Raw genomic sequence first — 27,880 nt, forward strand, 5'->3', positions numbered from 1 at the left:
GTCATTTCAGCATGACTAAATATTAGAAAAGTTGTTTTAAAAAAATCTGTCCCTAGCAGTTTGCTCTGAGTAATTTCTGTCTCTTGGCCTGTGAGCACATTAATACCAAGAGCTGAATCTGAACATGAAAAGCTATTTTGCTGTGCCACGAAGAGGCAGTGCTCTGCCTCCTGCTGCACTTCTTCATTACGTGAGTCCGTGCTCAGCCAGGAGGAGCAGATATGACCAACGTGCAGCCAGAAACAAGGGGGAAAGGCAACAGCTTCCTTCGATGTTTCCTTGAGATTATTTAATCTAGAAGACACACTCCTAAAACAGACTTCTGCTCGTGTCATGTACCACAGAGGGTTTCACATAAAAGAAATGCAGAAAAAAAGCAAGCCAACAAACAGGGAATCTGCCCCAGACAGGTGACTTGATTGCTGTTACTCTGCAGCCCAACGGGATTGCTGAGCAAGACAAAAGATAAAGGAGCCCTTTGTAGATACTCACAATGCCACAGCACACACGTATGCACATCATGTTACAGCTTTCACTTCTTTATCCTTTGCTGCTGGGGTTTACTTTTGAAGGAATTATCTCATTTTGTAACACAGAGGATTGCCAGTGGTTTAAGTAAGGCTTCTGTGCAGTCAAAACTTCCTTTAAAAATAGCACTGTAACAGGAAAAAAAAAAAAATTAAAAAAATCATGAGTTCCACTCCTTCAATGAATCATTTAGTTTTACCAAGAAAAATCAGGTATTGTACTGGGACAGTAACAAAATACGTTGCATCAAGTTGTGAACACCTGAGAAAGTCTCCTGATACCAAACTTTGCACTTCTCATTGTCAGATGTTTCACCCCCTTTCTGAACAGCCAGGCCCCACAGAGCCACTTTCTGCTCACCACTTCCTTCTCCATCAGGGAGGCAGAAGGTGAGGAACAGAGACAACCACCCCCAGCCACCAGCTGCTGCTGGATGCTGGGGCTCAGGAGAGCACATTGGCACAGATAATCACCGTTGCTTTCTACACTGCTTCCCAGGACCAGAAGATGCATTCCACAAGGAAACTGAACAGCCAAGATGACACTGCCTCGCACCCCTGCCTGCTCTTGTTTAAGAGGACAGACCAAAACTTTGGATTTTTCATTTGTTTCCAGGTTGCAAGGAACTAAGAGTGACCATCGCCACCTGGTGTCTATCCCGGCAAATTCAGGGAGGGATGTGGGAGGGGAATCCAGTGAGTGGCTGCTTTGGGAGAGCCCTTCCCTTTCCGGCTATTTTCTAGCACTTTACCCCCCGGTGTCTTTCAGCCTATTTGCTTTGTCTGCACTTAAAAGGCTGCAGAGCCTCTGCCAGCCAGGAACCGGGGTCCTGGGCCAGTTTCTTCCTGCCAACGCAGGGGTGAGGGGCTGCTCCTGTTCCTGTACAGAACCAGCACGGACGGGAGGAGGAGATGGAGTTGTGACAGGTATCTGCTGCAAAGTTTCATTCACAGCAGGACAGGAGATTCTGAGATTTTTAAGCGACTATAAGACAACAAACATTTAAATTTCTTTTCCTTGTTACCACACAACATACGCAGAATAGTTACATAAGGTTCAAACAGTTGAATTCCCTTCTGAAGAATGCATCCAACAGCACTTTAAAAGTTATAGCATTAGCTATTCTTTTTACCCAATACATTTCTTATTAACATTAAACTATCCCAGTTCATAATGATTATTAAAGTCTAAGCAATAGGAGCTTTAGAATAAATGAACACTTGACTAACCTTGAAACCTGCTTTATAGATTAAAAATGCTTTTCTGCCATGAACACTCCAGTCCTTGTGTTCTTCATATCTGAATTGTATTTCCTACTTTCCTCTCATACACTTTATTTAATTCAAACAAGCCAAATAATTTTGAAAGCACTGAATGAACATCTGATCATCACTTTTTCCTACTTTTAGGTCATCAACAATGGTCTCATCCTTGCACTTGTCCTCAAAGCTACACCACTGAACACATAAAATCTGTGTTTATATAAACACTGAGAAATTTGTAATACATTTATCTACATGGTACATTAAAAATTTTTACCTAAAGAAATTTACTTCTTATTTACCCCAGTTTTAATGCTGATATCTAAGTTAAAAACAGAATCATTTAGAGTATTTAAATTATCATAGATATAGAATACTGTGTTTAGTAACTACAGTATAGTGTGAACTGTGATAACAGCCTAGAATGAAATAATACTATTACAACAAAACCTGGTTTTCACTGGAAAAAAAAAAAAAAAAAAAAAAAAAAAAAAAAAAAAGGAGGTTGGGGGGAAATGCCAACAAAGCAGGAAAGAACTCATAACAAGATATTATTAAGCTTATAATTTACAGGGCACATGAGAGATACTAAAATGAAGATAAAATGGATAGGATGTAAAAACATACAGCACAGTGATAAAAGAAAATAAAGGGGGAAATAAATATAACAGAACTAAAAATAAACACATACCTATATGATTTGCACACACACACAACTGAAAGTAAGTAACCAACATTACATGACTAATCAACATACAGAAATGGTATTTGAAATAACAAGCAAAATCATAGTAAAGACACTTTAAGTCCAAAAAGACATGAAAAATAATAAAATAAAAATCAATAATATTAAAAGGATTACAAATAATAGGCCATGTATAGAACACATTTCCTTCTTTTTTTTTTTTAAATAGACTTTAACAACTAGAGCAAACAACACAGGTCACAGCACTGCAGGGGCTGTACAGGAACTTTTCTCCTATAAGGAATGCTTTCAAATTTGTTAATTTATCAAATTAGAAAAGCAAACAGTTTTATCAGAGATGAGCACAAAGGCCTTTACCATTGTGAACCTGCACAGAAGGCTCTGGTGTTGCTGGTGGGTAGACAGATTTGCACTCCACAAGCAGGACTGGTATGGTTATTAAGACTACATGCAGACAAATTCTTTCCTGCTGGAATTTGAAACAGTCACATTTGCGGGGGAAGGAGGCTTTGGGAATCTTATCCTAATACACTACTCTTGTATATTCTTGTAAATGCAATTGGCTTTCCTTGCACAGATGGGGAGTAGCTGACAGGAGTGGATCCAGGCAGCCATACCTCTGTCATTTTTTCTCATTGTTGCTCTTCCAGCTTCTCTGTCTGCTGCTTCTAAGCTCTGATGCATCCTGCTGTGTCAGAGAAATGCACAAGGCATGAAGTGTACAAGACTACAGACCCGTTCTGCCCCCTCTCTCCCATGTAGAGCAAAGGGCCTTTGGCCAGTACAAGAGGGTACAAGATGTGAATGGTTATTTTGATTTTTTTTAAAAGGGGGAAAGAAATCATAGGAGGATGGGCCAGGTCTCATATTTAAAAGCTACAGTTGTTCACATATTCTTATCTTAGGGGATAAAATTATTCCCTCATGTTCAGAGATGCACATGCTGCCCTGGAAAGAAATTCCCCTTTTATTTTACACTCTGCCTCATCTTATTTGCAAGTCCATGTAGGCAGCTGATTCCTGGCACTATCTGGCCAAACAATGACTAATTGTTACTGACTTCCCAGATGGTCATTCTAATAACTGAAGAAGGGCAACCAACCTAGCAATCAGGTTTCATTTAGTTGAAGACAGCACAACAGCTGTCTTTTTCTTTCCTACACACTCAAGCAGAGCTTTCTGTTGTTCCAGTACTCTCTTGAGCATGCAGCAAATAGAGCTCCAATGAGCTGGAAAGTCCTGCTTCAGATGAACTTTAACAAGTTCTCATCCCCTTCTCCTCCTTCCACATTACTCTGCATTTCTGTCCAGCACAGCTGCACAGCAACTTTTGGTAAGGAAAGTGGTTAAAACCTACACGCTATCCCCAGCCTATTCAAAGCATTTGAGTTTAAAGGCAAGCATCTCATGAGGGAGTATCCAAAGATCAAACAGAAAGCAGTTAGAGAGTCTCTGCAAACTGACAATTCAGTTCGGTTAGTTCTCACCCAACTGAGGATGAGCTGGTTAGTTCCCAAAACTCACAGCACAAGTAGTACCTCAGGTGTGCAAAGAGTAAAAACATCAGGATTTAAATTTCATCAGTCTCACAGAAGTTGGGTTACCAAGTATGGATGTAAGAGCAGTTTCAACTGAGTGTGAATTGCAGTGGATTCTTCTAAGCTATATCATTCGGGCCCAGAAAAACTCAAAACCTAGTCTAGTGATCTGGCCTCTATCACGATACATTTACAGGGACCAGAAGGGCTCCGAGTTTGTCTGATCCTGCAGCTCCCGCTCCCGTTCTGCAAGAAAAGTACAGACAACTCAAATGGATAGGCTTTTTCTGAATAATATTACAGCAACGGAACCAAAAAAGATCAAACTGCTCTGGTTTAAAGGCCACATAAGTCTTTGAGGCACAATCTGGCACATGCTCTGGTATGAACACTGAAAACCAGGATGATGTCCCCCTAAATCCCTTTGGCCACAGCAGAATTAAAACACTCTCAACTGTGTGTTTCCACTTAAGCAGAAAATAGTTTCTATCGCAAATATATATTCTGAGTGTGTTACAGTCCCTGGCTTCCAGACTGAATACACTTCAGCAAAGTGTTAATCTACTGAGTCTAACTTTATGCCAGACAAGAAATCTGATCTCCACTCTGTAGTTTTAATTTGTTATATTACTTTCCTTGCCTTCCCAATCTAGCCTTTTAGACAACATATTTTGGTCCCATATTAGACCAGGAGCAGCAGGCTTAACAGACCATATGCACAGCAGGAGACACAAGATACACACCTCAGAGAACTGAGGGAAGAGGAACTTGTTCACAGGTACAACTTCACAGAGGCTTCCCAATGACCCCAGACCTCATCCCACTGCACTGAATCTGAAGAGCCAGTTCCTAGGGGTGCTGGCAACAAAAGACCAGGCTGGCTGGCTTCCTCCCATGGCCAGGATTTGGGTTATGCTGCAAGTCCTGAGACAGCAGAGTTCCTCTACTAATCACAGAATACAGCTCTACCACTGGAAACCATCCCCTGTAACAAGTCTCAGGTGACCTACCCTACATTAGCCATTTGCAGAACAATTACAATGATAAATGCTACAAATAGCTAATCCCAGTGCACAGTTTCCTCTGTGTTTCTTTTCCTCCCTAAAAATGTCAGACCAGTGAAGTCAAGACTCACACAAAGTTTCCATGGTCCTTCCTTCTGTGTAGGTTTTAATTGCAGTGATGTTGGAAATATGTAAATGGGATTACAAATTGTTCCTGAAATCCTTTCACTATGAAATACCTTGATCTAAATACCAAGAGATGAATTTACAAATAATAGAAAAAGTTGTTTGTGTAAGTTAAGGGGAACTGACTACATTTTTTAAGTAAGTTGCAGCCAATTTTTTTTGGCTAGTAAACCACATGCCAGCTAGACACTATTTCTGAAATTGTGACAAATCAGACAGTCTGTTTCAACTGTCTTTATAAGCTGCATTGCTTTTATACATATTACTCTTTATGTAGAATATATCCTATGAAACCACCTAGGTACATACTGCTTGCCTGTGATATCCTAAAGCATCTGAAATTTTGGGATTCAGAAATCATTCCACACCTTTCCAATTATCCAGAATTATGAATAGCCTTAAGTATGACTCAGTGATTCCCAATTCAGCTAAAAAATACTCACTAATCAGTGCTTTCCTTTCCAGTTGGCACCTTTATACAAAATTGGTGCTGAAGTTTCTGAATCCGAGTCTGAAGAGGTTCCAGTCATGTGGACCCCAGGTGGAGAGAAGAACACATCCCAGGAGCCTATGGATTTTCATAATGACTGGAACTGAATGTGAGATGTTCAACTTAGAATATGACTCTCTACCAACTGGGCTAAGAGTGTAAACTATTAGCATGGGAATGTGAAGATTCAGCACCTCTATAGCCTAAGCACAGAGAGGGCATTTAACACACTGTTGTAAATAGCTGTGCTTAGGCAGACTGCTAATGCACAATAAATATTTATTTCTTTAAAAACATCTCCAAGTAGGAGCCTAACTCAAGCCAAACATATCTGAATATGAACATACCCTAATAAAGTGTTTTCATTTTTAAATTATACATTGCATTCAGGATTTTAGAATACATCAAAAATTCTCTTTGTTAGCTTGGATTAATATTTTAAAACTGGAAGTATGACAAGGAGACAAAAGGAGCATTGTAGCAGATTAAAGTAAAAACACCCTTGCCACATTAAAATAGCTTTTAAAAATAAAGGGACAGCTGTTCACAGGATGAAAAGAAGTTAGAATAAATGAAACAACTGTGTGATGTCTTGATAGCCTGATGTATATACACTCCAACACCACAGATCTCTCTTTGTACAATATTTATATTTGTTTCTCAGTAAGATTAACTGTGTTCTTGTTATTCATTTCCATTTATGACTCAGTTTCAGAACAGCTGAGTTTTGCTTCTAAGCATGATAGAAGATGAAAAACAACACCAGTGCCCTGCAAAAGATCAGAGTGGGCTTGCAGAATATACACTAATGAGAGGTCAGGCCACTTTGTTTTTTCTTTTTTAAAAATAGTCTGAGCACTGGTGTATTTTCTAATTTTACTTCCACAAGAAAAGAACACATATGATTCTCTGCAGGCTCCTTTGGATACGTAAAGTTGCATGTATTGTGCCCTGCAACTAGACCTGATCCTGTAGACACCAGCCCTGGAGCTGAGGACAGCTCATGACACAGAGGCCACAGCTCCACTGAAATTGGGACTGCAAGCCATGGAGGAAATTCAACATAGTCTCTGAAATGTAGTTAGGTAAACATGAACCACATTCTCTCCCAGCTGACTAGATAACTGGTTTGATTTTAGGGCTAGCAGTTCATTCATGCAGCTTCCTCAAAACAGGTATCTTCCTTTGGTCTAAATCCTGTGCACGTCATACATGGGTAAGGCAAGGAAAAGTCTTATTGTGCCAGGAAGAAAACCTGAGAAGACCTTGGCTACTTCCCCCAGCTCAATCTGAATAGCAAGCACAGGGAAGATGCCTTCTTAAAGATGCCCTGTGACTCACTAGAACCTGCAAATGGCCCAGACATCCATCATAAAAGACATTCAACAAACAGCCATTGTAGAGTCACACAAGGCACATGCCCACTTCTCTAGTGACTGCATTTTAGTCATGGAGCGTTTCTCCATAGCAGAGTCCTAATACCACACTGTGACAGCATAACACCTGAGCCTCCTCAGCACATAGAATTACTGTTCCAGTAGTGCAGTTCTCTGGGGATTTTCCCATAGGAAGAAGGGAATTGACTATTCTCTATCAGACTCGTGGACTGCTCCTGTCCCAGCAGATGGCTGACAGTGGAGAGGTGAAGATGACCACCCCATCACTTCCTTCCATTTCCAGCAAAGACAAATAGGCACAGCTTGTAGAGGGAAGCAGGTCTTTAGCCCAGAACTCAGGTGAATACTCACTGGCTGTAGTATTGCAGGCAACTTTTTGTGCCAAGCTGTTGCGTTATCATGGGTGGTCATGACCCTCATAGCAACAAGAGAGATTGGAGATCTCCACAAATAAAACCACAAACTAAGAAGGTGGGACTGTGTAGCCAAGGGCTGCACTCACTGCTGGATCTCAACCACCACCCCTGTGCACCTACATTAAACCTGATGGCATCCTCTGCCAGGGCTGGAGTGCCTGGCAAGGTGCCTGCACTGCCCCTGCACCTGACACAGCACATTGTACAGAGAAGAAAAGTATGGCAAGGCAGGAATAATTTTAACATTTGAAAATAGTTAAGGGCCTCAATTCTGTGTCTAGCTGTACAATAAGAAAAGACATTGTTTAAAACACTTCAGGCTTTTATCTATTCCTGGTGATCCATATTTTATTCAAGCAGTACAGGTGTATTGGCCCAGATCCTCTGATTCACCATAAAAGGAATTCTGTTCCATCTCTGCTAACTAACATTTCATCAGTTTACCCTTCAGAAACACACTATTTTGTCTGCTTGCAAAATTACTGCTTAGAATATTGATCCATGAAGGCAGAGTTTTGCTCTGAACTTATTCATTAGAAAAGGATTAAAGCAGGCAACAAGAAAAAAACCAACACAACAAGCAACAAAAAATAAAACCAACCACATCACACTTGGGAGTACATAAGCAGTGTGTTAGAAATTAAGCACCACAAAAATGAGTCATAGGGTAGAACAGATCGATGGTAAAATTCAAATGAATGCACTTGTAGCTAACAAGTGATCCAGAGATGCTGATTCTCACTGCAGGGCAAGTGCTCTGCTATGAAGAAAACAAAACAAAAATTAATTTATCATACTGTTCTTCACTTGAAGCAAAGTGTGATGCACGATAAGAAAAATGTATAAAGTTGAAAAATAAGATTAATGTAAAACAATTTTGCTTTGCTTTTTGTACTGCTGCTCACAGTGAAGCAATGCTCTACAAATTATTATCCCAATATAACCAAGAAAAGTTTCCAGAGCAATCTCTAGAGAAGTCTTGGAATGGGAAAAAAAACCAAACAAACAAACCAGACTTCCTGCCTTGTATCTTGCAGGCCCAGCCCTGCATATCTCCTGCCTCAGCCAATAGCTAGCAGGAGCTGCACCTCATGAGTAGGAAATGTGCCTGTATTCCACTATTTGAACCTCCTTAGAACAAAGGACAGTCTGAATGTCCATTCACACGCAGGCAGATCTCAGGAGAGGCCTAACAGAAAACCTGCAGAACAATCTTTTAATATGATGTTCCACATCAAAATAGGCAGAATCCTAAATCACGGCCTTTCATTTAAAACACACAAATTAACAAACCAACCTTCATTTATAACTAGCAGGCAGAAAAACTGGTGAGGACTAACTCCATTATTGGATTTGCTGTAAAATAATATGGATGCATCTTTTAAACATTGATATTAATGCTTGGAACTATTTTTGCTTAGGATCTCTAAGCAACTGTGTGCCAAAACAAGAACTATTTAATAACTGGCTAAAGCCTCCTGTTTAGCCATGAAATTGCCTCATGGCAGACACAGACTCTAAAAGCTGGGCATTTTTCTGAAAATGTATGCAACAGGTATATGTTTTAAGGCAAGTTTGCATTAGCATGGCATGAAGTGTGAAATTTTCCTCACCCTTTCAGTGTCACAGGCCTGTCACATGGTTTGGGAAGTAATTGGGTCCCGGTTGATAGCCTAATGTATGTGTGACACACACACCATGCCTGGCACATGGATCTCACTGCTTCAGTGCCTGCATGAGTAAGGAACACATGATAAACATGTCAGATTTCTGGATGTATTTTCTAAACAGGATTGACAGATTTATTCTTTGTTATTTTCAGATAAAGCTGTTGTTCTGTGACCATGTTTGAAACAAACAGCAGACAGAAAATGAATCCCAGACTTCTCTGACTGTATCTGCTTTCTTCCACTGAATGGTAATAATGCATTACTCCCTTTAGGCTCTTGTTCTACCTTGATGATTTCCAGTAATGGGTTTCATGTCGCTTCTAGAGTTGTCTGGAATTTTTTTAAAAGAATTTTCATAAAACTCAAAACAAGCTGAACTATTTCTAAGTGTAATTTGGTAAAAAGGTAACAAAAAATAATTTGACTATTGTGTGGGCAATAAAGCAGCCACATACATTATTTGTAAATTCTTTGCTACAGCTATGAAATAAAAATACTGTTATAAAATACTAGCTGTAGGGTCAGAGCTAAGAGAAGGACCATTTTGATTGTCCATGCTGTATGTCCAAAAAGTCAAGAACTATTCCCACAGCACGTCCATACCTCTTGGTTTGATTTGCACATGCACAACAGAATGAAGGATATGTAGCATCTCTAGCTAATTTGGAACCTGCATCATCTAGTAATCAACTAATTCTGGATCATCATGTCTAATTCCAATCACTAACCATGTTATATTATCCCATTCAGAACCGTATTTCATTCTTTTAAAAAAACATTTTACTTCTAATCAGAATTTTTCTAGAGCCAGTTGTCTTTTGTCAGATCATGTTCTTTTCTATCACAACTGAAGAACATCTTTAGAAACAAATATTATTTTCCTAGTGTTTTGAGTTTTTTCCAGAGGCAGGTATTTTCTTATTTAATAATCAGTGTATGATGTAGATTTTAGACCATTCATAAAACTATGTACAAGATAATAAACAGTTTAACTATGAGCTTTAGTATGAAACAAAATGTTAGGTGCAAGTATCTCCAAGATTCATATGGTTCAAAAGCCTGGGATTGCATTACCAACATTCTGTTGACTATTATTTAACTCCATTAATTTCTTTTCAGACAGACTACCTTAATTATTCTCATTGAACAAGAGACACTTATGAGAGAAGGAGGGTAAGAAACTAAATGAGGTGGCTTAGTTCATACATGCACTGTAGCATATAAGAAAACCATTTAGATAAGCCAAAGAGAAACCATAACAACAGTGTTACACAGTAGTTGTGTCCCCTGATTTTTTTCATGAATTGTCCTGCTATACTGTGCCCTGATTATCCTCAATTTTTAATGCTTAATTTACTTATGAAGGTGCACAACCAAACCCAGTATAAACCGACAGTTTTTAAGATGACCACAGCTTGTCCATATAAACAATCTATGCCCATATATATGTTTTAAAGCTGAAAATAATACAGCACATACATTAAAGAAAAAATCAAACTGGAGTTCAGATTTCCTCTGGGCATCCTGATGTAAACAAAGTTGTTCTGCATCACAAATAATACATTCAATCAATGTTCAGCCTTTGAAAAATCTTGAACAAAGTTTCTTTCAGAATGATCAGAGGCAATCACACCGTGGGTTGCTGCTTAAAACCTTTTACAAGTGTGTTCACACTAGGCTTCATGTGGCTTCAACATCTCCTATGGTTACCTCAGAAACTTCGTGATGTTGCTGGATATGTCCCACAGATGATTTGGCAACCCTGAAGCTGCTTATCCACAGAGAATGGGTCAGCTTCAATACTCCTTTGCATGAAAATTTTTGAAGGAATTAAGCAGCAGCAGTAGGCTCAGCAATTGTGAAATAAAAGCCAACATGTAGTGAAAGAAATCTGTTGCATAAGGGGGTATATATGCGAATACAAAAAACAATGCAGGGCTTCTATAGCTAGACTTTAATCTTACCCCAAATTATCTTATGGCTCAAGTAGGAACAAAATACTCCTTTGGAGACCAAAGGTGCTGTCTTTTGAAAAATGCAGTCTAAGCCTGTATTTATTAGAAAATCTGGCCACTCATCATGCACCAGCTACTAAGATTTGCCAAACTAAGTTCAGTTCAAATAAGCATGATCAGCACTCGCTCACTTTGTGCTGATATAAAAGCTGAATTTAGCCCTGCGATGTTGCTGCAGTTGGCTCCTACTGTAGCACATAAAAATTATTGATCAATTTGCAGAACACTTGGAGAGACAGACTGAAGAACTGAGCACGAAATACCCCCAGAAAAACATTACAATTCCACAGATATTTTAAAAGTGCATAGAAAGCTAAATAACATGTGTGATATTAATATTAAACAATTCTTTAAATAGAGTTAGATTTAAATAATAAGGCTAGAACTCTTTGGTATGGAGAAAACTGTTTTTAAAAGGGAAGATTATGTTCCTGGAAGAGAGCTGTCCTCGAAACTGCTATTGATTCAGCTACAAAAATCTTTTTGTGTTTAAGGATAATAGCTGTAGCAATACCAGTACCTTTTGTACTTAAACTAGTAAAAAAGGAAGAAGAATATTCATAAACTTAAAATATCAATGCCAAAATCTTGACCATAAATGACAGTAACACTAAGTACTCCCCAGAGGTTACCTTGACCTTGGTTGTTTGTTTTTTTTTCATGATAACCAGATGCTATGGGGACAATTACACAATCCAAAGTTAGTTATCCAGAACGATGATCTATTTCATTAATTCTGCCTAAAATCACCTTTATATAACATCAGTTATCCTAAGCATTCACCCTTCACAGAAGTGACAGTCACCTCCAAAACAGAGCAAATGCTCCACATTACAAAACAATTAACAACTTTGCTGCACGAGGAAACTTTTGCTGAACGTTACTGACCAAAGCTGGAAACTTGCCAGCACGCTGGGTTAATAACTGCTTCTCTAATATAAAAAGCTTCCATAAGAATTTTAATGACCAGATGTAGCCTGGACTTTGGTTTTATACTTTGCATCTTAAAGCTGGCACTTCCAACCATGTTGTGTCCTCTGTAATGTTGCTGTGACTCTCAGAAGCACTGGCAGGAGACCCAACCCTAAGTCCTACATGTAACAAAGGCTACAATTAAAGCTCCTTTGCTAAACGTGGAATCACTGAGTCTCAAAGGTACTTTTACAGCCCTTAGTGCCATATGTTGGCACTCATTTCAGATGTTACTTAGAAGACTACACTCCTTGAAACATCGGAACTGTGTTGAGACATCACAAAGCCAAATGATAACAGTAGTTCATATCAGTTTATCAGAATAGGCAGTATCCCTTACTTAACATCTTCCCAACTTCAAATTTACACTTAGGTTGAAGGTGTGCTTTAAATAAAACATTTGTGTGCATAACATCAGAACCCCCTGCTCAATGGAAGGGAATAGAAAATAAAAAATATTGAGCTGTAGAGCCGTAAACACATCATTATTTTTTGTTGGTTTCTTTTATGTCTCAAGGTTTTTTTGGTTGATACCTGTAGGCTATAACCTCTTTATATAATATAGTGCTACTTTCTTCTGCTTTCAGAATTTTTTAAATTGGTTTGGGAGAAAAACAAATTTTAGTGATTTTTTTTTCCCTAAAGACAATCTTTTCATTCTATCTTCACCTAAACATTTTCATGATCTAAACTGTCTCTTTATTGTGCTTATTTCCCCAGTTTTGTTCATGTGGAAATTAAGATTAGTTAAATAATTCCTAACTTCTCTATCATCCCATAGGAATTTAAAAAAATATCTTTTTCTCACCCTTTATAAAAGAGACTTTAGAAACAGATTCCTTCATGTCTTTGGAAAAAACAACAACCACAAACAACAACAAACCAGCGTTTGACAGTACCCACCTAATGAAATCTTGCCGTTAATGGTTACAGTCTAAACATCAGAAAAACCTCACTTATCACATACAATATGAAATAAGTATCTACAGTCTGTATGAATGGTGGAAAATCAGAGATTGAGAAGACAGCCAAGAGATAAAACCATTCTCATTTGGGCAGAGACGTAACAATTGTATAAGCATTATCTAATCAGATAATGCTTGTGCTTCCTTCAATGCTTCTGCTTCCTCTTCTTCCTTCTTTTTCTTCCCTGTAGGTTTTTTGAGTTTTTTTGGGGGAGGGAGGGTGAAGTCTCCCTCTGTTTCTCAACCTTCCCCTTTGTTTTCCTGCTCACACTTCCAACCTTGAGCACGTTTCACCTGTGTGACAAAAGCTCAGGTATATCAGAAAATAATTTCACATCAAAGGTCAGAGAAAGAGACATTGCAGGTAACACTTTCCGGGTCACAGCTGCCACACCAAACTTTTTAAATACCTAAGTGAATTAAGTAAACACATTTAACTTTCCACTGAAAGCTGGGCAGTTATAAAATCCTCAAGTTTTGAAAGTAATGCAAAGTAACCTCCCTGGTTGCAAATGCTAAATACTCAACACAAAGACTTGTATAAGTATTAGCAAGATAAGGATCTAATGCTCTCAGTTGATTGTATAAGCAAAATCTAGAACACAGTGACACCAGAACTACTGTCCCTGACTAGGGATGAACTTCTGTAACCTACTGATCCTATGTTTTTGCTTTGTCATTTATTCATTCTAAGGTTATTTCTATTCTGCTTCAAAAGAAATGGTAACAAAGAACTTAAAATTCTTGAATACCTATAATTTTCTACATAAAACCCGTAACATTATAAAGGAACTAAAGTGCAGGTAAAGAGGTAAAAGGAAAAAAAAATAAAAATTAAATTGGTCTAGCAACATTGAAATGATGGCAAATGTAAGTTTAATATAAAACCATATTAGAACAATTGAGAATCATGAGAGGCTGATTTATTATTTATATAGCACACTAAAAGTTATCTGTGAAGGAAATTGTGTAATATGCAGTAAATTAGACAAAGCTGCACTATAAATTGGGATTAAATCTTAAACTGGTTTTAATATTTCATATGCTATCATGACTCACATTTTCAATAACGGTTGTTCAAAGTTCAGGAAGAAGCTTGAAAGCACACAGAGGAGGATGAGTTGCAAGAGCTCACCTCTTGATTATACAAATTAAATCAGAGCATCTCTTAACTGCCAAAACCAGACAAAACCAGCACATCCTCTGTTGAAAACCTGATCCAAAACTCACCAAAGAGACTGGAAAAACTCCCATTACACTTCATAGAGTTGAGATCGCAGTAACTGCAAGTTACAGAACTATTATAAATTGTGTTACACAAGAATAAAATTATTACAATTTTTTTGGTTTGTTTTTAATGATTGACTCAGTGGAACACTGGCAAAATTCATTGTTTGACTGGAGCAAAACCAGTACATTTAAAAAAACATACCGAGAAGCATTAAGAATTCTGCTGTTTGACTTAGTAAAGTCGCTGAAGTTCAAGTGTCCATTTGGATTTGAAACTCGACACTGAAGTAGGCAACATCTGGCCATGTAGTGACAGGATCCTATTTTGTTGTAAGTATGCAGGGTGCAAAAAGATGTGTTTTGGCACACACCAGAATGCACTTCACAAGTTAAAAGTAGTTTATCTATGGAGTTTTACTTCTGGCTGTATGGAACAATGATTTGAAAGGTTTTGATCTGCAGGGTTTAGACCTTGCACTACTGTGAAAAAACAATTGTCTCGCTTATGGTCTCTGGCCTTAACACACTGTGCAAAGAAAATAAATCAAAGTCCATGACCAAAAAGGTTTATAACTGAAGATGTCAAACAACAGACAAAACCAGGGACAGTTCAAGGAAACCATGACACAGCTTTGGTTAGCACTTTACTCAGTGGTTTCAGCACATTGGCAGCCTAACTCCTGTCAGGAGAGCTTTAAAGACAAAAAGGTTTTTGGCTCATTGAGGGTTACAGAGAATGTCAAGGACAATGTGGATAAAACACCAAATACTGCAAGTAGTCTAGGGGGACAGTTGTCAGGTTGGGGAGAAAAGCTACTACTGTTTCCTAGAAGATGACTGGAAAAGTGAGATATGGCTTAACAGAGGCAAAACAATATTTGTATCAGAGGAGAAGTAGGAGACAGTCACATAACCTTGGGTATGATTTGAGCCGCAACAGTCTGAATGGAAATGAGTGCATGATGTTAATATGCATTAGTCAATATCAGAGAAAAGGGTGTTGCACTAATTATCAAGATATTAAATTATAGGTTATCTGCACCATACTTATGGATTGCTAAGTCATATTTTAGGGATACTTTATGGAAATAATTAGCTATAAATATATTTATAACTGTGTGTAAGAATGAAGAAAACCCAGAGTAAACACACACAACTTCAACTCTTGTCTAATGTATGAAAATGTCAGATGCCTCCATGTGCCTGTGGATCAATATGCTGAGTCACAATTTAACCCATCTGACTGTTAGTAGTATAGTTGGATGGTTCCACATTAAACCAGTTATCTATTCCTTGATCCAGACAAATCCTTGGGAGTTTTGTTTGAGTACCTGGGCCACAGTTTAACACCGCTGCTCTGCTTAATGCAATATCACCCCCTTAAAAGCTGCAAGAACTGTGAGTGGAGTCGGTTTAAAAAAAGAATGCAATTTGCAGCTTAGACTTCACTACTCATTTTAAGGTTAAGGTGTTCTGCACAAGAAATTATATTTACTTGTCTGTAAAGTTTTGAGCTGCCTAAAATGCCTAATTGTCATTCTGATGAATGTAAAATAAGCATACAGCAGATAAATTTGGTCCACAGTGAATTGGCATTACAAATTATAGCCCTTTCTAGCATTACCACTGTCAGAAATGTCAATTTTAATTAACACTTTACTTTAAAAGACATAGTTTTGTATATAAATCATTAGAAAAGGTTTGGGTTTTCCTCTCTGCATAAACTTTAGATTGCTGTGCTAAGCAATGTGGGTAGTTTTCATTTAAGAATGAAGAGCCCCCGTTAACTCTCATGGGGATATTGACCTTTTTTCTATGGTCATCTGGTTCTAGGACACAGTTGCTAACTTAAAAGATATTTCTGTCACACACAGACAGATGCCTCCTTGGGTCACTTCAGCTCTTGTAGTTTATTCCTTCATTACTCCTAAAACTAAGATTTGTTTGCAGCTGGTTATGATTCTAGTCAAATGTGAAACAAATCAGAAGTTATAGTGTATTAATGAAATAAACTGTTGCTTATCTGTCTTCTGTCAAGACTGATTAATTAAATATACTGACTATACACTATTAGTGCAATATCCAGGCCTAAATAAACAATGAGAAAGATTATGTTATCAAGAAAGATTAATATATAGAACAAAACCCCCTGAATTCATGTGTTGTGGAAGCCAGTAGAATTTTGATTCCTCTGACTTCAATGAGACATCTAGACAATTCCATTAAATAAATTTTTCTCACTTACGACAGTTAATCTCATTAAAATGACACACTAGTATGGCATCTAGATTGTATTTGTATCTTTGAGTGTGTCCCCTCACAGATTTTAATTATTTCCATCCTTGTTACAAATGTCTGAAAGCCAGCAACAGTGTCTGGGAGTTGGCCCCTATAAACACATGGCATGACTAGACTGCTTTTTAACATGTAAAAGATATGAGGATGTCTTTAATTCCTGAGGCTTTCTAGTCACTCTACCTGTTGCTGAAAGAACAGTGACAAGCTCCTGGTTCTTAAGGAAAGGGCAGATTAGGACGTAAAGATGTCCATGAGAACTACAGCATTTCTTTCTGCCGTTAGGATCCATGTTTATCAGGTGCTATTTCTCTATATGCTTTCCCAAACAATATTGTAACTAAAGGTTTATTGATTCTGGGAAAATAGAGGCTACACTACAGACTATGAAAAAAACACCCTACTCTATTGCTTTTACCTATAGACATTTGAATTTCAGAAGATAAATTATTATACATTAAAATTCCATTTACTGCAGCTGCTGACTCTAGACTCAGTCCCATGATACTACTAACTTAAGTGAAACCAAATCCAACAACATGAGCTTGAGAGCAGTGGGGATGAGACCCACTTGTCACTTACAGAACAACTCCCTCCATAATTAGCCATTTTAAAGGATATTCCTGCATACAACGATTCCTACAGAGCATTTCACCAGCCTTGTCAGAGATCCACTAACTTCAACATTTAGCTAGACTAATCACACAGGGTGAAAATTGGAATGTAGCTCCAACTCTACCCGTCAATGTTTGATGCACAAAAATAACCTCATAGTCTCTCCTATGAGAGAAGGAACTCTGGGGGTGCTTCTCTGTTTGTTTGTTCCCCAGGCCAACAACCATAAATCCCTCTTGCTACAGATCAAAGTTTATAGGACAGACAAATAGTTCATTAAAATGTTTTCAGGTGTGTACCTCTATATGTTAATACCACTTTATTGACAAAATATTGCTCAGATGAATGTAAGCCAGCCTCCTTATGGGAGAACACACTCTGAAATACATTTCTGGTGCTGATTATAAATACTAAAGATACTTTGCTTTAAAAAAATTCTCAGCAAGGACATATCCAATTTTTATCATGATATGAAAAAACCTTATGATTTCCAACCTCGTATTACTTTTATGAGTTCCATTCTTTCTTAATAGAAGCTTGAATAAAAACTGGTCTGGCCAGACCTTGCTATTTTATTTCTTTTATTGTAACCATTAAATCAGCTTTCATTCCATTACTCTAATTGTGCCTGGGAGCAGCAACTGCCACCTTAAGGTACATAACCTAATTTAAAAAGCTCACAGCTCATTCCACCTTAAAATATATTGCAGTACTTAGGATCAGCACAGCAGGTCAAGCTACACAACAGCACTGTTGTGGTCAGAGGACTTTTTGGCAGTTAAATCAGGAGAAAGACTGAGGCAATGTTAAAAAATAACATTTCTCTTGCTTAAAAGATACACTGCAGTTGACATAAACGTTTTTTATTTGTACCTTAAGTGTCTCCAGAGCATTCTTATTTAGGTAGAGATTTCTCACGTAAGGAACATTTCTCCACACAGCACATGAACATCTAATTCACTAGGATGATTTTTACCATGGGGTTTTATACATGTAAAGAGCCACCTTGCTGGGCTGTGAGGGAAGAATCCATAATGATGATATATATGTCTGTTTGTGCTATTTGTATGGGCCCCTTCTCTCATTGTTTCTATCTCTCAATCTTTATCTATTCAAAGCCTCCCTGTAAATTGCATATTACCTTCATTTTACTGATGGGGAATTGAGAGAGACAAAAACTAAGCAACTACCCAACATTACATAGGAGTGCAATGACAGAGCTGGGATTTAAATTTAGGTCTCCTGATTCCTAGACAAGTGCTCTATATAAAAGTTACTGTTGTGCCTACTCCTTCTTTCCCTTTCTTATTATATAGTTAGTAGACTTACCTATATTTCTATATCCCCTACAGCCTAGTTTCTAAAAGACTTTCCTCTGGCTGATTGATTCCAACTCCTGTAAACAAGACCATAAGCTAAATGCTCTGCTTGAATAGACTAAGTGCAGACCTTCATTAGCAAAAAGTGCAAGTACAAACCTAAGGCTTGTTGTAACATTGGACAAAGGGGCAAACCCAGAACTTCAGTCAGTCTTCATCTATGGAAACACCAGAAGCCCACCCTACCAGCTAGCATTTGTTAACTGAAATCCCTGCCTACAGTGGCTTTGCAACCCAGTGCACAGTCCTTCCCAGACCCAATGTAAGGAAGCCAAGGATGCCAGGAAGGAGAGAAATCCAGGAGGGAAACCAGGATTTTTGTGGTACACAAATATAAAGGAGTTCAGTTCAAGCAGCTGATAAATATCTGCTACCTGACTGCATGCCTTGGAGGTAAAAGTGGCATATTTTCCTTTGTCTTGCAGTGAATCAGCTCACTGGGAAAAAAATCAAACTTCCTTGGAAGGCACCAGCTAAGTAGCCACTCATTTCACCAGTTAAATAGATATCAATTGCATCTCAAAGACAAAGGACCAAGTAGTCATTGGACTGCACCTGTACAACAATTGGATACATTTCACTTATGCTGCTGGTTTGGACATGAGAGAGCAACCCATGCACTAGTGGATCTTGACTGAAAAATTAAAAGTATTGCTTTAGACATTTGCTGTGGTGTAACATTTGTACATTTGTATGTTTACTTGCATAACCAGATATACATACAAGTTTCTAACTACACCCCCCCACACACACACACTTATAAAATAGATTCTCAGGAAAAATACTCACACTTCTATTCAATCTGTGTTCAAAAAAGGCAAAATATAAATTTAAAAATTTCTTCAGAACTTTCTTCTCTCATATATTTTAAACATTTTTTTCCCTTCAAACAAATCAGAGTATTAAAAAAAAAATCTTCAGTTGAAGTGTCATTGATGAAATACTCCAGGCTGAGGAACTTCACTATGTGATAAGAATGACTTGGCTGTTAGCTTAGGTTTTCCAAAGTGACAGTTTTCAGAAAACCCTGGTGCTGTTTTCATAATGTGAATCAAATGATTGAGTGGCATATGGTTACCCTGTTGTTATGACATAGCGTGTGTCTTTCTCTTCTCTGCTTCAATAAAATAAGAGCTTGAAAAAGGCATTCATTTAAATTGAAACTTGAAAAAAAGCACTCATTTAAGCACATCATGTATATAACATGCAGACATTCTGTGGTGTACATAAGCTTGATATATATTACATCTGACATAAATTTAACTTGCTTGCAAGGTGAAGCAGCAATAGGGCACCAGGGACCCGGCCTTATTCCATCAGCCAAACTGTTAACTGCTTCCAGCACCAGGTTGTGGACTTGATATTATACTCACTGCAGGAAGAAGCTAATTTTCAGAATGTGGTATGTATTTCTTTTATTCCTGATTACTAGGGGTTCGATTCTCAATTACCGGTTTTAGGTTTTGAATTGTTACCCATATTAGAGTCAAACAAGGTGAAAATACTTTGCCTAAACTTTCAGTGGTTTCCCCCAAATATTATTGGTCCCACCTTCGCATCGCTCAATGAATATTTAGTTATTCTTACAAAGTGCAACAGTCCAGACAATGGAGTCACTAACCTTTTGCCTCTGTGCCTGCTTCAGGGGCAGAGGTTCAAAAAGCTGCTACAGCTCTTCCACATCCACATAACTCTCCTGTCCAGCAGTGGGACATGGGCATCTTCTCTCCACTATTTTTCTGTATCTTATGTGTTTTCAATACATGCAATTTTAAGAGCAGATCTTCAGCAATAAAACCAATGCTCTGTTAATTTTTAGTACCTTGCCTAGATCTTTTCTCTGAGCATCTCTGAAGCTGTACACAAACATCTAATCCATAAGAATTATTTGTATAGGAAGAATTATACATGGTAAAAAGCCCCAGTTAACATCTTGGTGATGCTCTGGTGGGATTGGAGCGTGAGGGAGAATGCTTATTTTGAGAGTGTTGTTGGAACATAAGTGAAAAATAGTTACTTGAAAAGGCAGATGAGCTTGTGAGTCTATATTCAGGCAGAAATGGCAATCACCTCAGTAACTGGTTGATGTTTTCTGTGATGCAGTAACTTTTTGTGCATATCGGCAGCTTGTTACTAAACTAAACCTTGTAACCCAAGTCTCTAGCATGTTTAGAATTGCAGATGTGTGTTCTGAGAATTTGCAGTGTTTGCCAGAAAGACACTATATGATATTAGCGCAGTTGGTTCTGAATTTTAAACCCAAATCTGATGCGCTATGACTCACAGCCTCAGGAAAGAATTAGATGAATAGCTCATAAGGGGAGAGACACTGCCTGAATATCTTTATAGAAGAGATATGCTGAATAATAACCATTATCTCCATACCACAAGCTACTATTCTATTTAGGATATGGTGTGCTACTACACAAGCAGAGAGTGGCGCACACATAATAATTTCTGAATTATCATTAATATACCTAGACTACCAAAAATCAATGAAACTGCAAAAGCACAGACCTCACCGATGACTTCTTCTTGCAGTTCATGTCCAGGATGCTTCACTGACACCCTTAGTCGGTCTATTCTGAAATCTATGCTGTCACAGCAACTCCACAGCTGCTTGATAAAAGCAAGCCCAGGTATTCTACTTCTACTGTACTCACTTACTTCTACTGTAATCACACCTCTCATTGCAGCATGGCCATAATCTCAAATAAGGTACTATACAAAGAACTAATAACATAGGGGATATTTACAACACTGTCTCAAGCTAGTCAGCCTTTAATTTAGATACCAGGCATTTAAGCTACGTGCATATCTTTCTTGCAGCCAAGGTCCCTCACATTATATAAAATTGATAGCTACACTGTGAATCTGGGCACCTATGTAGATCTGGGTTTTTTTTTTAATTAAAGGTTCTTCATGACTCATAGGCTATCGTTGTTACTGAACCTAGAGTGACCTTATTTTCAGTGTCACCAGATTCCATCATGGGGTAGGATCTGAATTTGGTATTCCTCTCGTTTCTAGTGTTCAGAAGCACGATAAGAAGCTTCAAGAACTTTAAGTAATCTGTCTCTAAAGAATTATAGCACAGAAGTGAACAACAGCTTGTAATGTTGTAAGTCTTGTGGTCCCATGTAAGTCAATCTGCTCCAAGCAACACCACCATAATTCTTTGTGAAAGACCCAATAAATGTTCATCATGTTGTGATTATAAATCACAAACCTTTTAATGACTTGCAAGAGGACACTGCAGTGCTTGGGGAGGAGGTGCACTTTCATTTGTCTGTCTCTACTACCTAACTAGCCTCACATCTAGAATGTCATGATTTATGGCACATTCATAGCCATATTACTGTGAAAGTAACATGGAAATGGTTCCAGTCATTCTGCATTTTCAGAAGATATCTACATCAAACAATTAAATGCTACCTGACTTACAATCTATTTTATGTTTCTTTTTGCAGTGAGAGACCTCATGACTTTATTCTCAAATGTCCTGAAACTCAGCAGTAGGACCTCATGGAGAATATCAATATACAAAACCCTCATTAGTTGCTACATTTAACACAAGATCACCAAAAATTCCTACCAGAAATTGAATCCCCATTGTACCCCAGTACTATTAAAATATGCAACATAAGGTAATAGTTGGAAAGAAGTTGGAAGGGAAAAGGTGGGTTAATTTGTGTTTTGTAGCCTTACAAGGTTGGTTCATTGTCTGCTTACCCCTTTCTTCCTCCATCCCATTTCTTTATCCTATTGTCTTATCAGAGTTACAATCATCTTCTCACTCAACATTTGAGCACAAGAGAAGGACAATACTGAAACACCCACTCACTTGCCTTCCAATTTCTGATCCCAGTTATTATGAGGGGAAGCTGCAATAGAAATAGATATTTTTTAACAAGTATCTGGCACTACTTCTGGCTCTGTAGTTTTACATCCCTGTTAGTGTTTCTACACTACACCCAGGATGAGTTTGTGTGCTAATGCTTGCAGATTTGGCTTGTGAAAATGCCTCCATAAATAGAATTCATCCCTTAAACATCAGTCCCTCTCCTTCCCTGCTGTGCAGCCTGTTTCATTTTTCACAAGGTGCAAAAAAGAACTTACTGATTATAATGTCCTCTTGCTCCTCTAGAAAAGGAAACTCGTAAGCCCCTCCAGCAAAATGTGTCCCTAGTTAACAAGCAACTGAATAAATGCAAACTCTACAGGGCTTTGCTTAATGGGGAAGTAAGTACTTGTGTTCACGAAAGCTGATGAAATCATGGATGCTAACTTAGAAATAACTCCTTTCTCCTGAATTTCATCTCTAGAGGTATTCAAGGAAATACACTTAGCTGAAAAAAAAACAGGTTTTGAAAAAAAAAACCCAATTTTCAGATTTTTTTTATCCCTTATGTGCCAATGTTCTCATTTGAAAAGATCTATACATACTATATAGTAAATGATATCTACATTTCTCTTTTATTTTATTATCCCTCCACTTTTTATTTTGTGATGCTGAAATTTTCAGGCAAGCTTCAATTCTTGCAAAGGTACAGAATGAAAAAAGGAAAAACAAAGAAATGGAAACTGGAAGGAATAAAGCAGCAAGGGAACGAATCCCAGTACTGAATAGCAGGAGGCAAATAAAACCTGAAGGCCTTAGTAGCAACCTAAATATATTAAAAATACTTTAAAATGATTTTTCAGTAGCATGAAAGAAGGATATAGATGATTTTTGATCAGAAAGCTGGCTGGAGTGAAAAGACCTGCCTGACCCTGTGTGCACAGTAGTTGCCAGTAAAGCAAACCTTGCAGGCTTTGCCAGTCCTGTATAAACTCTAGCAAAGCCTCCAGGACTCAGATACTAAACTTAAAAAAACACAACTTTTATTTTCTCCCATGCTGCTCACCTAAACAGAATTATTAGTAAACATCTGCAAAGGCACTTTTTGTTTCCCTTTACAGCCTTCCCTAAAATCTTCAGTGCTGTAATGGGCCTACAAAAACAATGACAGATTGAACTGGACAGCTGAACATTGACTCTGCTCTCTGGCATCTTAAGAAATATTGTCTCCTGGGTCATTCAAGCTCCTTCATAAGCACCTGCAGTCTTCTCCTCCTAAGAATGTAAGATTTAGGAAAAAAGAAAAGATTGGGGTTTTTTACTACAGTTCTTAGGTACAAAACATCTAAAACATGAAAACAGGAGCAGCAGCTCCTCAAAAACCTTCATTTCTTACTGCTTCATCATATCTGAGAAGTTATAATGAGCTACTCTCCTGCATCTAGAGGACAACCCTGGGAGCACAAACACCACCCACAGTCTACAACCAGTGCCAAATGGCAATGTCCAAAAAAACTTCCTTTCAGCAGTATCTGTTGTCATTAAGGTTCATTTGATAGTATTTTGAGGCCCATGCCAGAAGTTGCAATGTCCAGAGAATATATATATGTTGTGTGACAATATAATAGAAACCTCTCCAGAGAAGTATGGTTTCTGGAGCAGGGGAGAAATATTAACCTAAACATTTCTAAGGGAAAAAAAATTAATGGTGATAAAGTGCTAACAAGATTTAGTCAGATAGACCTAATTATTCATGTTAGGGGATGTGAGCATGGGCTTGCTTTGTCAATAAGTACACTTACTGAAAGCAAGAAAAAGTAATAAGCTCAAATGTGTGCTTGCTTAGAAGAAAGATTTTCAAAATTCAATATATGGAAGTAATTAGACTACAGAGAAAATCAGAACAGGAAAAAAGGCACCAAGTCACTGGAGTCACAGTATAAACAAATGTAGATTCTCCTTTTCCATGACATACACAGTGGACTAAATCTCCTATTTTCTGATCACTCTTGTTTTATTACAGAGACATTCATTTTCTAGTAATGAATGACTGGATTCAATTAAAGTATAACCTCACCTGTCAAATTCTAATAGAAACCTTCTCGGTATTCAGAAATAAACATTAAAGATCACCAGTTACAACCAGAGGCTGGTATTCTTACAACTGTTCATAAACAGAAATAGAACATACTCAGTTACTGGATGAATGTAAAATGTGTAGTGTCTATTACCCTGTTGGGGGTCAATTTAAAGAAAGTGAGAAATGACAGCCCTGACAAACGTCTAAGGATGGTTTTCTTCTTTCTTTTGTTTGGCTTCCAGCAGCAATTATTACAACAGCAGCACAATGTATACATGCAAGGGTATAATAAATTACAGGGTGACTTAATAAACAATAAGACTTTGCATCCACGCTTACAGCCTGCCAATTTTTTAGCAATTTTATTTACTTGAACTGCTATTTCATTCAGTGTAGTGAAGCTTTGCTGACATCTCAACTTAATTTATCTTACTTAAATGGAACTTTGTTACAGGTAAATATATGCATTCCTAGTTTCAGGCTCTCTTCTAGCTTGTTTCACATTGCTGAAAGTAATTTGTTGATATATGTACTCTGAGTACAATATTTCATTATGAATTTAATCTTGAAGTTGTACTAAAATATCTTTTAAATTTCCTTTGGAGGAAATAACTACTAACATTTCATCTCTTATTATTCCTGAGATTTTCCAGAAAATACAATACCTGTAGTACAGACTCCCCAAGGAAGATTCTGGATTACTGAGATTACTTACTGCAGCTTCAATCCATATCTACCTTTCAGTCACCTGTTGCATCCTTCTGCTGTTAAGGACCTATAGCCATGGTGTGCTGATGCTTTTTTGTGACATGATCTATTTATTGTGCTCCTGCAGAAGAAACATTCTCATTCACTGCTATCAGGAGGGACTTGCCTTTAACAGCAGCAGAGGTAGCAAGAGACATGCCAATGGAAGTTTATCTCTCAGGGGAAACTCTCAGAGGATGAGGTTATTAGAAATTTACTAAGATTTGTCAGCCATCAGGAAGCAGAGGTACAATTCCCATGGTCCTAAGAAGTGCTAACAGCTACACAGTAGTTCTGGAAAGCAGTGAGATGTTAAACAGTTTGGAGTTTGTTATTGCTGGACTTTGGAGGGTTGTTTTGGGAGTTTTTTGGAGTTATTTTGTTTTGGAGGTTTTTTGAGCAATTTTCTGTGTGTGTCTTTTTAAAAAATAGACAACTAAAAAAGGTCATTTTGTGCTTCTTTTTTTTTCTTTAGTTTTCCATTTAGTTGGATTGCTCTGTATTCCTTCCATTGTTTTATTGATCTGGTGGGAGAGAAGGCACAGAGGGAAAGGAACAAATAGGCTGCATTTGTCCCTTCCCTTCTGTCATTTGTTTCACGGGTAAGCGAGTAGAAATGAAGACAGCATGTTCCATGCCCAGTACTGAGAGCATGAATATGGCCTCTAGCTAAAGCACAAATAATTTCTATGCATGATGAATCCTTTCAATAACAAGAGTCCTGCTAACGTGGGATCAAATCACAGTCATTAGCTCTTGGCACTGTTCTTAGAAAGACGATATAGAAAACTGAACAGCATCCAGCTGTAGTCCAGTATCACACACACTAGCCAGTATTTAAGTTGGTAATTTACTTTTCTCTTCAATGTACTGGTATAATTAGGGGGGGAAAAAACCCATCTGATAGGATAAACTTCTCCAAAAGCAAGGCCTGCTTAAGAAAATGATGGATAAAGGTTTGTGGTATAGAATTCTGCTGATGGATCAGTTGACTCTGGAACTAGATAAAATCCTGTAGCCCTCTGTGATGAGTGATTTTATGTGGCAGGTAAGAAACTTTTGAAACAAAGCTTGGTTTTCTTTTTTTTTTAATTAAAAAGAAAAACACCTAATTCTGTAATATATAATATCAGTACATAACATGCACATTAGTGAAAGGGATCAGCCTTTCATAGTTAAATGAGTAGATTCACAGCTGTGAATCTCTTCTTACAAACTGTTCTTGTATTCACAATTAGCTATTTCCTTGCTTCTGAAGCAGTAAAACCATGATTACATGGACAAAGTGCCTTGCATCATTCAAAATGCATGACTTCTATAATCCTCATTAAATGACAGAATCAAGAACAGAAAAACCCAGTTGCTTATTGAAGGTAAGAACTTTCAATCTGCTTTCTTGTCTTATTTTCACAGAATCATAGAAAGGTTAAGGTTGGAAACAACTGTAAATATCTTCAGGTTCCAACCTCCCTGCTATAAGCAGGGACACCTCACACTAGATTTTTGTCTTTATAATATGTTTTATATAATGCTGTTAAAGTTACAGCTAACTACAAGACGACTATTTAGAAGCCCATCAGAAGCAGACTTGGTAACCTCAAAGCAAGAGGAATGGACACCTTCTACAAGAGACCCTGCTGTGAACCAACTTCTAAATGTATAAAATTGTCTCCTCACAAAACCTTCTTTGAATTCACTGAAGAACTGACATTACTCACCAGCTATTCTAGTGCTTCTTATTTTCAGTCAACAGTGCCTTTTGAAACCATGCTAGTCTTAGAAGGAGTCACACTTTCTGCAGCAAAAACACTTTCAAACTGAGTTCAGGCTCTTTAACCACGATCCAGAAGATTTACATAGTCATTTAGAAACACTTTGCCTCAAGCCATCTTTTTAATTTAAAAAATTATTTTCTTCTTATTATTTTTACAGTGTACTTAGTCTCCCATTTTAATTTTAAATTCTGTTATTCAGTACTTTATCTATTGAAAAAAGTTGTTGTTAATATCCTGCAATGTGCAAATTACATATTTTCTTAAAATCTCTAAACAATTACTTTTCCTCAATTTAAGCATATGTGTTGTGTTGGTTTTTTTTACAGTACTTTCTGGGATTTTTTTTTCAAGCACTTTCTTTCAGTAACTGTGCATCCATTTTACATTTAATTCTTAATGTATTTTTCCATGAAAAGAAAACTAGTAATTAGTAAAGAGTTCTGCTCAGATAGCTGCTTCTGTGTTTCCCATGCTACTGTTCTTTAGGGAACAGTGTATGGTTAAATAGATAACTACTATTTTATAAATGAGGTTCCACAGAAATTTCAGCCTGTGTTTCACATTCTCTCAGTCCAGATAAGGGAAGTCCCCCATGTATGTATTTTTGCCTGTAAATGCACTAAAATAATTACTGCTTTCATAAATCATCACACCACTACTCGGTGTATACTTAGTGTATGCAGTTCGGTGCATACACTAAGATCCTGGGGCTGCTGAGAGTTTATCAAATAGAAATGGTCTCAATTTATTATCCAATTAGATTGTGGAA

The sequence above is a fragment of the Chaetura pelagica genome, unplaced genomic scaffold (genome assembly GCF_000747805.2).
Source record: "Chaetura pelagica isolate M959 unplaced genomic scaffold, ChaPel_1.0 scaffold275, whole genome shotgun sequence".
Classification (NCBI taxonomy): Eukaryota; Metazoa; Chordata; class Aves; order Apodiformes; family Apodidae; genus Chaetura; species Chaetura pelagica.